Consider the following 14,182-nt stretch of genomic DNA (forward strand, 5'->3'; position numbering starts at 1 on the left):
CTCATTTCTCGCATAGTCCTAAGTTAAGTAGGTGTGAATTGTGAAATGACCTAAATGCCGTTATTATCAAAACCTAAGGCGGTGGGGTGTGGTCGGGGAAACACATCGGGGAGGTGAGGTGCCATGTGACCCCGACGGACCCCTCCCCTCCCCCCCCCCTCCCCCGGAACCAGGGCCGGCTCAATCATTTTGGTGGCCCAAAGCGAAGCTGAAATTTGGGGCCTTTCTTGAGAAAAAAAAGGGTTAAATTTCCTCTTTGTTTGCTTGTTTAGCTGCTTCAGTTTTTTCCGCAATTGCAAGATACCTTAAACCGAATGAATCATCATGGTCTTGTAGGGTAGGTTAGAAAGAAAACGGATGGAGGTAGCATCAAATAATAAGACGAGATTTATAACCAATAAAATATTCGATAGGTATGTTTTTGCTTAGAGAGAATCATAAGTTAATCCATATTTGAAACTGAGATAAGTAGTTAAAATAATGTGTGTGGTTAGATATAAATTAGCATATTTGAATCATCATGGTCTTGTAGGGTAGGTTAGAAAGAAAACTGATGGGCCTTGGGCCGGAAGCGGACAACAAAACGGATATGCTCTTTGTCTCACTGGCGTCGACCGCTTAGTGGCTTCTAGACGTTCCTCGGTGCTGGCGCACCTTGATTGGAACCACGTGTCACTGCTGTCGGCCTTGTTGTCCTTCTGTCATCAGCAGACAAGTGGAGATCGTGGGACAGTTGTCTCCGTCCTCTGATTGGTGCCACGTAGGCGTCCTTGTGTACTTCTCGTCAGACGATCGTGGCGCACGATTGACCAGAGCCTGCTGGACGCTCATTGGCTCCTTTTACTGCCACTTGTACCTTGTGTACCACTGTAGGTAGCCGTGCGCTTCCTTACTGTGTGCACAGTTCTTGTTGGACAGCAAACTAACCCGCGCGGGGTTAGTATGCTCATTTGTTCCAACGTTTCATGCTAAGTGCTGATATCTGAGCCTCTTGAGGGCCGTGCCTCGCGCGGGGTAGATCAGAACGTGGAGTGTGGCGCGCGAGGACCTTATTAATAAGTTTACTGAAATAAGGAGTATGGTCTCACGCGCAACCTAAGAGGAGGTTTGCGCGGCTTTTTGGGACCATACCCCTTCAAGTCCCCCCAGTCCAGTGCTGCACCATGCGCAACGCAAGTGGTTGGAGCTCTGGACTTAATGAAAACAAGAGTAAGGAGAAAATGTGCTTTTGATCTTGGTTAGTGTGGTGCATGTGGAAATTGTTGTTTCCAATTGCGCAGCTACCAAGGTAGGTTTTGAGGGATTTATTGTTTGTCCGATCAGGCGCGCAAGGTTATTGAAGGTGGCGTTTAGCTTGCGCGGCTCATGTAGCTTTTGCCTAAAGTTACTTGTAATTTTTATGGCGGGAAAACTTCGAAATTTGAACTCTGACAAGTTGGTGGGATAAGTCGTTGAGTGCGACGTTTGAGTTGACCTCTGGCACGGGTGTCATCATGCCGTCTGCGGCGGTTGTACTTCGTGTCAGGAGAGTGAGGCCCACGCGCGCGTGGTAACCGTCACCCCTAGTTTTCCGCTTGACGTGGCAGCCTCTCGTTGGTTAGCCTAGCGGCGAAAGCGGCACGGTTACCCATCGCATTAAATGCGATGGGTATATATATCCGAAGAGATGTGAGAGATCCTCACTTCTCTTCGTTGCTTTCTTACTCTCTCAAATTTCCTTCTTTGAATCCTCAAAGTTGGTTCTTCACATCTTCAAGATTTCTTCAAATCTTCAAGATTTTCTTCAAGTTTTTCCAGATTCCTTTTTTCGATATAATGAGTGAAGAACATCAAGAAGCTGCTGCTACTGAGGAAGGACCAGTTCCTGTCCTCAGATGGGACCTAGGGCTTTTCGAACAAATCGTTTGGAGCTTCCGATTCCCACCAGAGTGGGATGCCCGGTATCCGGCTCAGGGCCAGACCGCGGCTGATGCACCACCTGGATACATTACCCTATATGAAGACTTCTTTCTTCAGGGTAACTTCAGATTGCCGGCTACAAACTTCATGGGCCACATTCTTCATCATTACAACTTTCATCTATCGCAGATGAGCCCACCCGGGATGGTGAGGGTTCGTCACTTCGAGTTCTTGTGCCATTCTCATGGCATTGAGCCATCTGTGGATAAGTTTCGGGCTTTCTACCAGTTGCAGAGGACGATGGGTTTCTTCTCCTTTGCAAGCCGTGGTGCGGCGAAGAAGATTCTGCTAAACCCCCCGAAGAGTTTCCATGACTGGAAACCTAAGTTCTTCTTCATCCGTGAAGAGGTTTTGCCGATTGCCATGCCCTTTAGGGATTGGACTGAGTCAATACCGAAGGAAGACCTCCCAATTCCGAAAAATGCCCGGTGGTATCAGCAGTTGACCCCAACCCCAAATCGGGTGTTTGGGGAAAACGTTTTAGTAGCGGCTAAGATGAGTGACCAGTGGTCACCCAACAGCAGGGAGGTTCCGGTGTTGAAGATCGGCGATCAAGGTCAGTTATCACCCTTTTTCTTTTTTTTCAAGTACTTTGCTTTAATTGTTACTTTTGTATTCACGTTTAGAGGCGCAACTGTATCAAGCTGTCTTCTCCACATTTGGTGGTTCCATGGGCGTGCGCCCCTTGCGCGATGATGAAGAAAGCTGGTATGACCAGATTAAGGGCAACTTCATGTTTCCGGTTGAAGGTGCCTTTGCTTCGCCGCCAACCGCTACTGAAGGTGCGCAATATCCTAAACCTCGTCCTTTGCGCTCTGTGACTTCTGCTGGGAAAGAGATTCTCTATCTTTCCAGCGAGGAGTCAGTAGGGTCTTCCAACGGCGAGCTAAGTTCGTGGTCTAAAATCTTTGCAGGTGTGTTGCGCGACCTGGGGATTGACCCAGAAGAGAAGAAGAAGAAACCCTCGAAGAAGAAGAAGACGAAGGTAGATGCTGAAGTGACCAGCAAGGGGACTGGCCCTAGTCGCGCAACCGCTGCTGCTGATAAAGGTACTCTTCGCCTCCGACAAAGTGACTTAGACGATTTTGTTATAGTCAGTGACTCACTTGAAGGCTTACCGCGCACAGCTAAAACAAAAACTGGAGCGGGCGGCTCAAAAAGCTCTGGGAGCGCGGGTTCTCGTAACCCTGATGCATCAACCCTTATTTTCACAGAGATCAAGAAGAAGACCCCTGAGAAGGGTGTCAAGTTCAGTGAGCCAGGGGTGAAAAGGCCGAAGATTACCATCAAGTCTTCTGATACTGCTGCTCAGGACGCTGCGAAGGCTGCCGAGGCGCAGCGAAAGGCAGAGGAGAATCAGAAGAGAGAAGAAGAAAGGAAAAAGAAAGTTGAGGAGGAGAAGAGGAGGAAGGATGAAGAAGAGAGGAAGAAGAAGGCGGAGGAGGAGAAGAGGAGGAAGGATGAAGAAGAGAGGAAGAAGAAGGCGGAGGAGGAGAAGGCAGCCGAAGAGGCGAAGAAAAAGGCCTTGGAGAAGGAGTTGGCACAGAAGAAGGCTATGGATCAGCCTGCCAATGTTCAGGGGCCTGAGGTCGCCCAACCTACCCACTCCGCGCATGTCGAGACCCATGATCGATCCAAGATCACTACTTCTAAGGGGTCGGGTCGGTTTACTTCTAGCGGCGCGAGCTCTGGTGGAGCTGGGGGTTATAACCCAAACGTGATTGGGGCGAAGGACACTGTCGGTGACCTATATTACAAAACTTATACCGAAGAAGAACGCGGTGATGCTCCTCATCAAGCCCCCTGGGGCTTAAAACAGAAAGATACCTTCCATGAGTTCGGCCCTTGCCGCGAGTGGTTCTTGAACTCGTTTACTCCTGCAGAGGTCAATCGGCAAAGGGCGAAGCCCCATGAATTGTTATATCGCACCTTTATACTTGGAGAGGCCAACGCTCGTGCTGCCAATCACCAGATAGTTCGCGAATGGCGAACAATGGTTAGAGAGCGCGACGACTGGGAGGGTTATCGTGAGCGCATGTTAAAACGCATTGCTGAGTTTGAAAAGTCCAAGGCTGCTTTTGATGAGGAGAGAGCCAAATTTGAAGCCGATAAGAAGGCCGAAGAATGGGGCCGCGAGGGCCTGCAAAAGAAACTCCACAATGTTGAGGAGCAACTCGCCAAGGAGAAGGCCGAGTTCAAACGTATCTGCGCCCAAGACAACGAGCGCGCCTACGCGGCTCGACAGAAGATTGTTGATCTTGAGGCTAAAGTTGCTGATTTGACATCGAAGGTAGAGGAGGCGCATGGAGAGAAAGCTGCCAAGCAGCAGATGGAGGTTAGTTTATTTGTTTTCATTTATTCTTGCTATGTTGTTAACAAACTCGCCTAAGTTGTTTTGTCGGCTTCCAGGTTGAGTTATCTGAGGCCAAGGTGCAGCTGTCCAGCAAGGACAGAGATCTCCACGCCAAGGACGCTGAGATTGCGGAGCTCAAACGTCGCTTGAACGAGCAAATCGACAGATGTGAGTCGTTGGAGATCGACCTGGAGGCCGAGAGGGTTAAGGCTGCTACCGCTGAGGAGGTGCGTGCTGTCAGCACTGCCGCGCTTAACGTGGCTCAGACCAACTACTCCGAGGCCTAAGGCATCGTTGATACGCTTGTCTCGGAGGCTGAATGGATGCGCACTCGTGGAGTAGTGCTGGTAAGTTTGTACTTCTGTCTTTTATGTTTCCATCTTGCTAAGGGTTGTCCTTAACGCTTTTCTTTTGTTGAAGGTTGCCAACTCCATCTTAAATGCTGGCGAGCTAGATCGTGCCGTTGCTGCTCTCACGGATGCGGCGCGTGCGGTGGGTCATCGAGGAGGTTACTTGGAATGTGCCAATCACGTTGAGCAGATGCTAGGGCAGGAATTTGATGTAAGCCATTGCTCGGTGACTGAACATGCTGATGCTGCGCTTGCACATGCTGAAAACTCGTATGACAACCTTACCTTGCCTATCATGGATCTGGTTGTGGAATCTTTGAAGAAAGACGACTGGTGTCAGCGTCTTAAAGCAGTCCTCGATCCACCAGTTACCGTCGAATTATCCGATGAAGAACCAGCTGGTGATGATGGTGGAGATGGTGATGATAATGGCAACGATGACGATGGTGAGGATGACGGAGATGATGATGGTGATCGACGCGATGAATAGAATAGGTTGTTGATAGGCGTTTGTGCCTTGTGATTGTCTTTTGCAACTTGACTGTAAATGCTGCGTTGTTGCGCAAGTTTATTATATGAATCGTTTTCGTTTTTTCCGTTGCAATTATTGCATTGCTGTCAAAACGCAGGTTAAATTAACTCGAATAAATGGAAGTGTCTTTTAAGTAAAAGGTGACCGCCCGGTCTCGCGCTTTGTTCGCGGAGGACCTTGGAGGCGGTTCTTGTCAACAAATTTTTAAAATGCTGGAGTGTTTTCGCGCTAATCAGAAGTTTAGCATGCATTTGTAACGAAAAAATGTAATAGAAAAACATGTCGTATGTTTTCATTAAGTCTGGAATGGGCGCGTAGGCCTTCATACATTAATTGCTAATAGCGTATAGCCGACACAGGAAAGTAAAAACGGGCGCAAGGCCGAAGTAAGTTACATATAACATTTGCGCAGTTGTTGCGCGTTCCATGTTCGTGGTAAGATGTGGCCATCTAGGGTGCGTAACTTATAGGCCCCTTTGCCCAGGACCTCGTGGATCAGATATGGGCCTTCCCATTTAGGTGCCAACTTCCCTGGGCGTTCTGCATTTGACGCTTCACTGTCGCGGAAGACGTATTCCCCTGGAGTGAAGGTACAAATGCGGACCTTTGTGTTGTAGTACCTTTCCAGCTGGGTCTTGTACTTGGCCTCTCTGATTCGCGCGATTTCGCGCCTTTCTTCCAACAAGTCTAGGCCAAGGCGTCTTTCCGCTTCATTATCAATTGTGTTGACCGCTGTCATGCGTGGTGAGGGTAGGCCAATCTCCGCCGGGATAACTGCCTCTGATCCATAGACCAAGCTAAAAGGCGTCTCGCCGGTACTTGTTTTTGGCATGGTTCGATGAGCCCATAAGATGCTCGGGAGCTCATCAACCCATCCTCGTCGCCTTGTCCCCAATCTGGCCTTTATTCCCTCGACAATGCATTTGTTCACGCTTTCTACTTGTCCGTTGCCTTGGGGGTGCGCAACAGATGTGAAGGTGTGTTCAATTTTCATCTCCTTCATCCATTTCTTGAGATCTTCTGATGCAAAGTTGGTGCCATTGTCAGTTACAATTTTGAGCGGGAGGCCAAATCTGCATATGATGTGCTCCAGATGAACTTGCGCACAATCATAGCTGTGGTGGATGCCAGGGCTTTGGCCTCCACCCACTTTGTGAAGTAATCGACAGCCACTATGATGAATTTTACGGCGCCGGGAGCATCCGGGAAGGGTCCCACCATGTCAATTCCCCACTGCTGGAAGGGCCATGCGGTGGATACGGGGATAAGATCGTTCTTGGGGCGCGGTGTTTTTGGGGAATGCCTCTGACAAGAGTCACATTTGCGGATCTCCTTCAGTGCGTCGACATGCATACCAGGCCAGTAGTAACCGGCGCTCATGATCTTCGCGACAACCATCCGTGGTCCGGAGTGAATGCCGCAGATCCTCTCGTGGATCTCCCTTATCAGGTAGTTCGCATCCTGGGGGTCCACACAGCGCAGTAGTGGCCCCAGGAAGGACTTTCGGTACAAAATACCGCCGTTCATTTCATAGTGTAGGGCTTTGTTTTGGATCTTCCTCGCTTCCGCTTTGTTTTCAGGGAGTACCCCTTCTTGCAAGTACTGGATTATCGGGGTCATCCATGAAGGTTGGCCCGTTTCGATCACGTTCACTTGTCGCAGCAGCACCGATGGATTCTTGAGTACCTCTATCCTTACATCTTTGGCAAGATGTTGAAAGGAGGTCGAGGCAAGCTTGCTCAAGGCATCAGCTGGCTTGTTTTCGGAGCGATTGATGTGTATAACCTTGTGAGATTTGAATTGTTGGAGCAATTCTTTCGCTTGTTCCAGATACAAAGCCATGACTTCTCCCTTCGCGTCGTATATGCCATTTACTTGACTGGCTATCAGGAGTGAGTCAACATGTGCGCGCAAGCTTTTGGCTCCCATTTTGATGGCGAGGCGTAAGCCTGCCAGAAATGCTTCGTACTCAGCCTCGTTGTTGGTGTTTTTGAAGTCCAACTTAATGGCGTAAGTAAACTCGTGATTCTCTGGGCTCACTAGGCGCAATCCTGCTCCCGCGCCATCTTCATTTGATGCCCCGTCGGTGTAAAGCATCCAAGTTTCATCTGTTGCATCTTTCTCGGGAGTCTCTATCAGCTCGCACTCCTTGATTTTATCGGCCGGCACTTCTGTGATGAAGTCGGCTAGGACCTGACCCTTAATGGCTGGTCGTGGCCTGTACAAGATGTTATGGCCTCCCTGTTCAATGGCCCATTTTGCCAACCTGCCTGATGTCTCAGGCTTCTGTAGTATAGTGCCAATGTGGAAGTTTGTAAGCACAGTTATCACATGGCCTGTGAAGTATCGGCGCAGCCTTCGGGAGGCGTGTAATAGCGCAAGAACCAGCTTTTCCATTGTGGAATACCTTGTTTCTGGGTCAGTGAGTACCCTGCTGACATAGTAGATCGGGGTTTGTACTCCGTTTCTGTCGACCAATAATACTGACCCTACTGCCTTATCCGAGGAGGATAAGTACAGTACGAGGGGCTCTTTTTCAAATGGTGCAGTCAGGGTAGGGAGTTCGATCAGACACGCTTTCATCTGTTGAAAAGTTGTTTCGGCCTCCGGGGTCCATTTGAACTCTTGTTTCTTCACACAATTGCGCAACGTGCTAATGAAGGGATACGACTTTGCGGCGTGATTGGAGAGAAAACGATTAAGCGCGGCCAGTCGGCCGGCCAGTCGTTGCATTTCTTTGATGTTTCGCGGTGAGGGCATTCGTTCTATAGCTTGTACTTTCTCTGGATTCACCTTGAAACCGCCGTTCGTGACAATGAAGCCTAGAAACTTCCCTTCTTCCATGCCAAAAGAGCACTTGGCTGGATTTAGCTTCATATTTACGCTGCGCAATGAGTTGAACGTTTTTTCGATGTCTTTCAACATTTGGTCCTCCTCGGGACTTTTAACCACTAGATCATCGATGTAAACCTCAATATGCTTTCCGATGTCACCTGCAAAGGTCTTGTCCATCAAGCGTTGATATGTCGCGCCTGCATTCTTCAGGCCGAAAGGCATCTTTGTGTAGCAGAAGATTCCAAGATCAGTTCTGAACGCTGTCTTGTCTTCATCCTCTAGCTTCATCTGAACTTGATGGTATCCTTTGTAGCAATCCAAAAAGCACTTCCATCGGTATGGCGCGAGAGAATCTATTTTTTTATCGATCTCAGGCAAGGAATAGCAATCCTTTGGGCACGCCTTGTTGAGATCGGTGTAATCTACGCACATGCGCCATCCGCCGTTTGACTTTTCGACCATCACTGGGTTCGCAACCCAACTCTGATATCTTACCTCTCGCAAGATCCCGGCTTTGAGCAGTTCACATACTTGCTCGTTCATTGCTTTTGTCTTGTCTGCTCCTAGGCTGCGCCTTCTTTGGACCTTTGGCTCGACAGAGGGGTACGTGTTTAAGCAATGCTCGGTGATGTTGCGCGGGACACCGGTCATGTGTAACACCTCGAAAAATTTCGTCCAATAATGTCTTGACACGTGTCATAAGGTTCCGTTATGTGAAAACATGCTTTAGAGGGACTAAAAGTGACAAACAGTGAAAACTATGGAACGTAAGGGTCCAAAGTGTCAACAATGGATAAATAGACTCTATGATAACCCCACATAATGTTTATAACCTTTAACGGATGGGTCATGGATCATACGACGCGGAAATTGCACGAAAGTGAAGTATTGTAAACTATAGGGGCCAAAAGTGTCAACATGTTTAATTTATACCTCTGAGTGAACTTTTGGCAGACCCGAAGCTTTGTATAGCTAAAATATACTCACTAGAATATGTGGTTAAAATTTCATGAAGTTTCGTCAACGTATGAGAAAGTTATGGCCAAAACCGTACTTAAGGGACTAAAAGCGTCAACGTCGAATTTAGGGCTTTTCGGTTGAGCGCAAAGTTATCCGAGGGCATTACCATGTTGGTAAAAGTCCTAAGGTCCTTAAAAACCAAGTTTGGGGGTTTACGGGTCGAGAAAAGTAGCCGAAACATCACGTACAAGTTCAGGGGTCAAAGCTGTCAATGTTTGAAAGATGTTTGGCTGAACAGCAGGTCAGGCGACCCGCCTGGACAGACCCAGGCGGGCCGCGTGGGACTATCAGGTGCAGAAAATCGAATTTGGGTTGATTTGGGTCCGAATTTGAGTGACAAACAGCTGTAACTTGCCTCCACAATCACCAATAACATTTCATGCAAGCCTACAACTACAGTAAGCTCGAAAATACTGATTTAAAACAAGAATTGATCTCATTTTGATCATTTGCAAGTGAAGAACAAGGAGCATTCTCTCAAGAGCTCTCAAGAACACTTCAAGCAAGCTTTCTGGAGGGATTCTGATCAACAAGGCCGACTCCTAGTGACCATTTAACATCTATAGGACTCTTGTAAGCCTTCAATTCGTTCTTTGATCCATTCTTGTTGTGTTAATTGCTAAAAGTCAAACTGGGTGTTCATAACCTTTGACTTTCTGATTAAACGGATTTCTTTCAGTAATTTCTCGAATTGAAACTTGTTATAGATTAGTATTTATGTGGGAAACAAACCCTCTAAAGGGTACTAACTGATTCCCACTACATGCATGCTTAATGTCGAGTCAAACCTAATTCTAAAAAGTCAACAGAAGTGATTTTTGCGAAAAATGACATGATTAATGATATAGATGACATGCAACCTGATTGATCATTGAAAATAACTTGTAACATATATATAAATGTGTTTTAATCATCATCAACTCGACACTCTATAGTATAGCCACGAATCGGAACCGAAAGTCTTGTAAAACGATTATTTCGTAGACTATCGATTCGGATTCGTACATGCATGTTCAAGATCTGTTTTGGAAAGTATTTTTGACTATTATTATTTTAGTTAAACTTTCTGGAACTTTCGTTGATTGAGTCTATGTTTAGCCTATTCGAATGCTTGTTTCCGGTTTATGCATAAAGTTGACTATTTTGCCCTTTTTGATTTAAAACGGGATTTTTGGAAAAGTGAAAGGATAGAAATCTTTATTTTTATTATATAAACTTGCACCGAAAGTTTCGGATCAGTTGGTGGTCCAGATTGTGAGTTATGGCCATTAGCGTAAAACTATATTATAAATTTACATAAACGGTCCTTTTTGCGTAGAACCCGTTTCTGGCCACATTTTGACACGAAACTTTTTACCAACTGATTATATATAATATTCTGGGAATTTTGGTGATTTTTAATTAATTTTTGGCTGAACGGATCCTAGATCACCTAGCCATTTCGGCTTATGTCGGTTTTGACCGTTTTAGCCATAAAAAGAGTTTTACACCTCCGTTTGACCCGAAACCTTTTTCTACTGATTTTATATGATGAATAAATTATTTTAAGTATTCTGGAAATATAAAAATCTCAGATTTACTGTGAAAACCCGAAAACGCCCTTAAACCGTATTTTTAGCATTTTAACGCATAGTAAGCGTTGTGCTTGTTTTAAACCCACAAAACTTATACCTACTGATGTAAATCACATATTTTTATATAATAACAGTAAGTATAATATTTTGAACTCAGGTTTCCAGTTTTGGCATTTTTAGCCCTTGTGAAATTACTAAAATACCCCTACGGTGCATAGTTTGGTTTTAAATGGTAGATTTGATATATGGGTCATACCCTACTGATATAATATGATATATTAAGTATATTTACTGTATGAACCAGACCCGAAACTCAGATTTCTAATTTTACCCTTTTATTATCTTTTAAATGACCAAAATGCCCTTCTAAGGCATAAATTGAGTTTAAAATTATCCCGGGCAATATAGGACATAACTTACTGATATAATATCATATTCTAAGCATATTACTTCAGGAAACTTGCATTTGAATCTTTTGGCTACCCGTATCGCCCTTTTCGCGTTCGGTTCGGCTTACGTAACTAGTTTGCGTAAATTGACCGAAACGGGTCAAACGATATCGTTTTTGCTTCAAAATCCAGAATGTATTTAGTATACCCGTATTATACAAGTATTCGAACTTGTCGGGTCTAAATCACATTCTATCCGGTCTTTCGCTTAATCGTGCGTAAACCGTATCACTCCTAAAACTAACCGGTCAAAGCTTAAGCTTAAATAAAAGGCCGTTAGGAATCTAATAGGTTAATTATAAACCTTTGTTCCAGATTAGGAAGCCCGGTAAAAGCTACCACCACTTATCGTTTGTGACTTATACTTGCTCAGGTAAATACATTTTGACTTATTTTCCCTATACGGGCTTGGGGTACGGTATTTAAAATACCGCTTGATCGGGCGCACAAGTCCTGCTCCCTATGGGTGTTCAGTCTTGAATAGCTTGTGTGATTTCGTTTAAACAGTTTTGTCTTACTTAAAAGGCTTTGGGGGGTTGTTGACCATGTCCCGGATATCCTTGGCATTATCTTACGAGATGGCCACGACCAGAGCACGGGGTGTAGGCGTACACCCGTCGTGTATAACTCTTTGATGTGGTGTGTCAATTAAATCTCTAGCCCGGACAGTAGATCCCGGGCCACCAGAGATATAAGTGCATGTAATTCGTTCACAAGTTCATATTAAATGATTATCCCAAGTTAATAAAATATTTATGCCTGGTGCATTTAAATAAATTTTAAATCATTTTCAAAATGAGTCAGTCGATTTGTATTTACCAGTGTAAACTGACGTATTTTTCTCAAAAGATTAAGTGCAGGTACTATACGGAAATAGGCTGGCTGTTTCCTAGAGAGCGTCCACAATAGTCTCGCAAACTCGGACGACATTTATCTGTTGAACTATTTATCTCTGTTTTATTGATCCGCCTGTGGATCCATTTCAACGACTGTGATATTTATTATTGCATTTTAATTAAAGTTGAAATGTTTCTATTCTGCTTCCGCTGTGCATTATTATTTGTGTTGATTGTCTATGACGATGCCAACTACGTCACTGTACCCCACACCGGGCCCACCGGTGACACGTGGAAATTCGGGGTGTGACAGGTTGGTATCAGAGCCAACGCTGAGTGAATTAAACACTATCCTAATGTGTTTAATCTCAGTTACACAATTGCACATTCCTCGATTTTCGAGTCTAGACAAGGAACATAGGAAATGTTCAACATTTCGTTTAATTTATTTTTATTTATTATTGCATTGTCTTATATATTTTGTTGCGCAACTTGTTTGACTTTTGACAGGATCAGGATGCCGCCAAGGATGAGAGGTCGTGGAGGATTTCCTACATCCCATGATCATGAGGCTGGCCCCTCGCATAGGCGGGCCCCATCTGCTACACACCACACAGCCGCCAACGACCTTTGGAGGTCTATTGCCGAGCCTGCTAGGCATTCGGTTTCCGCGAGCACTTCTCCGTCGTTACCCCACTCGTTTGGGCCCCACTCGGAGAACGGGCCCCATGATTCGCTTGGATCATACATACCATTGCACCAGTCACCACAGCAGTACCCAGCGCCAGCCTACCAGGGTTTGTATAACCCTAATGCTTATGTGGAAGAGCCAGTGGGCCATAACCCACTTGGACAGGAGGACCACTTTCCTGGTGGTCACGAGATGGACGTAGACGAGGAGACGGACCCTTCGCTCCCACCATCAGGCACACCAAACCACCCGATTGAGATATCGGATGGGTCGCCATACACAGGATCACCATTTAATGGTGTGGACAGCTTCCAGGAGAGGTTCAAGCAACATGATTGGTACTTCACCCCTAGCCACAACTCTCCTATGCTTCAATCACTCCATGGTACTCCGATGCTTCAATCGCTCCATGGTTCGCCGGTGCACTCACAGCACCACTCGCAGCAGCAGCAGCTCCAGCAGCAGCCGCCTCTACCGCAGGACCTATCTGAGGCCCTGTGGCGTGACGTGATCACTCCGTCACCACCGCCGCCGCCAGTTTTACCTCCTCCGCCTCAGAGGCCTAGGAGGAATGCGCGCATGTCTACGCGCGGAGGGATTCGCATAGGCACCCCTCCACGTGTTAGTAGCAGCCGCTACACGTCTCTACCCGGGGAGTCTGAGACAGGGGAGTCTCAGCATCCCGTATCGGAGGTTACTTCTGTTCCGATCCCGCCTCTGCCGCCGCAGAATTTTGGAGAGCCGATTCCGGCTTATGCTAGTGCCGCTCAGTTCAACCCGTTCGAGCAGGTATTCCCTCAGGGTTATGATTACACGGGAGACCCTTATTGGCAAGCTGTGAACTACAGCTCACTCCCACATAGTGGTCCACTTGGAGACCCTTGGGCTGCCGGCCCATCTACTTTTGGTTACCCTCCGGGTTACCAGCAGCCACCGCAGCCGCAGTCTTACCAGCCGCCGCAGCCGCAGCACTACCAGCCACCACCACCGGCGCCTATGATGTCGCCGCCGCAGGTTCAGGAGATCCTGCAGGGGATTGATAGCATGCGACGCGAGTTTCAGCACAACATGCGAGAGGATCGCCGACGCACCAGTGGCATGTTTAAGAAGGTATTCGATTTGCTCAAGGGTAAGAGCAAGAAGGATCGTTGAATCCTTCGATTATCATTTCTTGTACTCATGTCCCTGCGTGGACATTTATTCCAGTACTCTACCCCTGCGTGGGTATATCTATCTTTCTCTACCCCTGTGTGGGTATGTTATCCTGTTAACCCCTGCGGGGGTTTGTTTTATTTTATTTCGTTATTGTTGTACTTGTTTAGCCCCTGCGCGGGCATGTTATTCATGCTAGTTATGTTATTTCAAAGTCCCGTTTAGGGCAATTATGTACTGGTATTTTATTGGAAATTTAAATGGTTAATTTGAATTTATCATTTTATTTATATGCATGAATAATATTAAAATAATGGAAAATATCAATTTTTATTTGATTTGCCATTTTATAAGAATCTTAGTAAGGTATAACCTAGCCTGAATGCCTTATTAACAGGCCTGGCCCTGATGGTAAAACCTGGTTGAAAGGA

Source organism: Helianthus annuus, chromosome 1 (assembly GCF_002127325.2).
Source record: "Helianthus annuus cultivar XRQ/B chromosome 1, HanXRQr2.0-SUNRISE, whole genome shotgun sequence".
In the NCBI taxonomy this organism is placed as follows: Eukaryota; Viridiplantae; Streptophyta; class Magnoliopsida; order Asterales; family Asteraceae; genus Helianthus; species Helianthus annuus.